At 37.0% G+C, this 2,498-nt stretch overlaps 1 protein-coding gene across 1 annotated transcript in view; it reads right to left on the bottom strand.

The window, feature by feature from the left end:
- LOC101851881 (polypeptide N-acetylgalactosaminyltransferase 5) overlaps positions 1 to 137 on the bottom strand; it is a gene marked incomplete at its 5' end in the record, with an annotated part of 9,600 nt that extends 9,463 nt beyond the window's left edge. The window contains 1 exon segment of the mRNA XM_013085772.2: positions 81 to 137.
- Between the last annotated feature and the right edge of the window lie 2,361 nt (positions 138 to 2,498).

Below are 2,498 nucleotides of genomic sequence, written 5' to 3' on the forward strand. Positions count from 1 at the left end.
CACACACACACACACACACACACACACACACACACAAACGCGCACATCAATGAGAATGAGATGTGGAAACAAGTACTTACCAGGCCCGCTTCGATCTGTGCTGTTAACAAACGGTGGCAGCTGGACGTTTTCGAAACCTAAGAATAAAAGAAGAGGGTGAGGGTGAACGTGACTTATGGACGTGACTGTAGATTTACAGTGAAGAAAATGCCAATAACATCCAAGTTTGTAAGAATGAAGACAAATTTTCTTAAGTTTGTGATACGCCAATAGTAGGAAGGAGGTGATGATGTATACTGTAATTCCACAAGTAACAGATAGCTGTATTTTTAATATGTGTGCTGCGATGGAAACTAAATTTCCATTGACCAATGCACAAATAATTGGGCCAATAAAGCCATTCTCTTGAACAATGGTTAGGAAACGTCATAACAACCAAGTATAATTCAAATAACCTAATAGTGTTGATAAACCCATACCATTTTCACCAGGTATAATTTATTGACGACAAAGCGCGACAGCCGCCTTGCCGATTTTTGGTCGAAACTTGTACCCTGGTATCTCATAAGGGGAACACTTTTTGCTCGCCAAAACGCGATATTTCCTCTTTAAATAACTTAAGTTTTCACAAAATGTGACAAAAGCCGTCAATCGTTTTTATTGCTTGATGTTTTTTGGTATTTTGGATTTTTAAATTATTTTGGGGCAAACCACTACATTTTTGCACGTTAATCAAGTTATTCCTCCGAGTCACGTTACTTCGACTGTCGTAGCGGTTCTTTCCGGTCCTAATCATTACAAGTCAATATTTTATCGTCAATGTTTCTTAAAAGTTGACGCGATATGTTGAATTTAAAACGTACTGATACCGTAATATTCTTTTTTTAGGCTGAACAAAAATTCAGAAGCAGCTATTCAGACAAATATACAGACTGTGAGAAAATTAAATTGTCGTATTAACTTGCTAATACAGAATTTCACAAAAATCATTCTGGATCTATCTGTGTTCTTATAATTTTGACCGAAATTTCAGTAATACTGGTATCAATCGTTTCAAATCAGGCCCAAAGGCTGATAAAAAATGTCAGTATTTCATTATTAATCCCTGTCCATTTGTAATAAAGGCAATGTGGATATGCCTAGTTTGATCACAAAAATATATGGAGATCTCATCTGCATAAAGGATGGAATTCCAATATCGATTTCATTATCCAACAAATATAATCTGAGCTTTACTTCTTTTTACGTCAAAAAAGTTGCTCAAGTTTTGTTGTGAAGGTTTTTTTTTCAGTACATCGGTGAAGACTTCAGTGTTCTCAAAAACGTAAAAATGGATACGCTTCGTTTTGTCCGGAAACTGTTCGTTTATAGACATATCCACTCTTACATTCCCACACACACGCAAACAAACACAAGTCACAGACATACAAACACACAAACACATGCAGATACAAATATACAAATACGCACACACACACACACACACACACACACACACACACACACACACACACACACTCACACACACTCACTTTCATACACAATCTCATCGTTTTGTATCAGCACATAATCCCCTTTTCAAGCTACCTTTACAAACAAACATTTTTAAATGATATTTTTTATACCGTAAATATTTTGAGAGCTTTCGGTTTGCATTTATTGGCTTAGGTCTAGAAACCCATCGCCCACATTTTAATTGTAGAATAAAACGTCGGCCACCTGTTGATATGTACTGAGCCCAACATTTTTAATTTATTATTCTTCGTTATTGCAGTTTAATCTATGGTATTAGTTGCATGTGCTCAAGAAATGTTTTGTTGAAATTCAGATTCCAAATGTTGAAAAAGCAAGACAAAATACTTAACTTAGGTACGGTTATGTTAAAGAATGAAACATTTTTTTCTATCTTCTGCAAAATTTTACCTCCTGGGCTTAATACATTTTTACAGCTTTCCTACGAAAATACGTTGCTGATTCGTGATAGAGCGTGTGTCTTTGCCTTATGTAGGTCCAGATACTGACGACAAAGATATCGTTAAAAAATATGTGTTTCGCGTCTGAGGAAGAGACACGCATTATGAGATTAAATGTTTTTCACACGTATGTGAAAAAACAATTCTGTGGCTTGTAATGTTTTAAAAATGGACCTTCGCTTTTGTCTATGGAGCCGTTAAGCTTTGGGTGAAATCTCACATCCCTGTTTATGTTTGCCTTATAGTCTATTGTTTTCTATAATAACCTTTTATTTTTACGAGTCTTAGCTTCCGTTCCTTGGTTGTGGAGATTGTTTGTGTTAAAACATGCCCTTTCAGAGCTTGATCCCGGCTTGAGGTTTTTATGCTGGTCCCTTGTTTTGTTAGGTGCTTTTGAGCTCTGTCTGCCGGCCCTCTTCTCCCCGTCTCTGCCACTGTTTCTGCCTCTGTTTTTCTCACCCACCCCCCTCTCTGTCTGTCTGTCTGTCTGTCTGTCTGTCTGTCTGTCTGTCTGTCTGTCTGTCT

This window comes from Aplysia californica, unplaced genomic scaffold (assembly GCF_000002075.1).
Source record: "Aplysia californica isolate F4 #8 unplaced genomic scaffold, AplCal3.0 scaffold00405, whole genome shotgun sequence".
Taxonomy (NCBI): Eukaryota; Metazoa; Mollusca; class Gastropoda; order Aplysiida; family Aplysiidae; genus Aplysia; species Aplysia californica.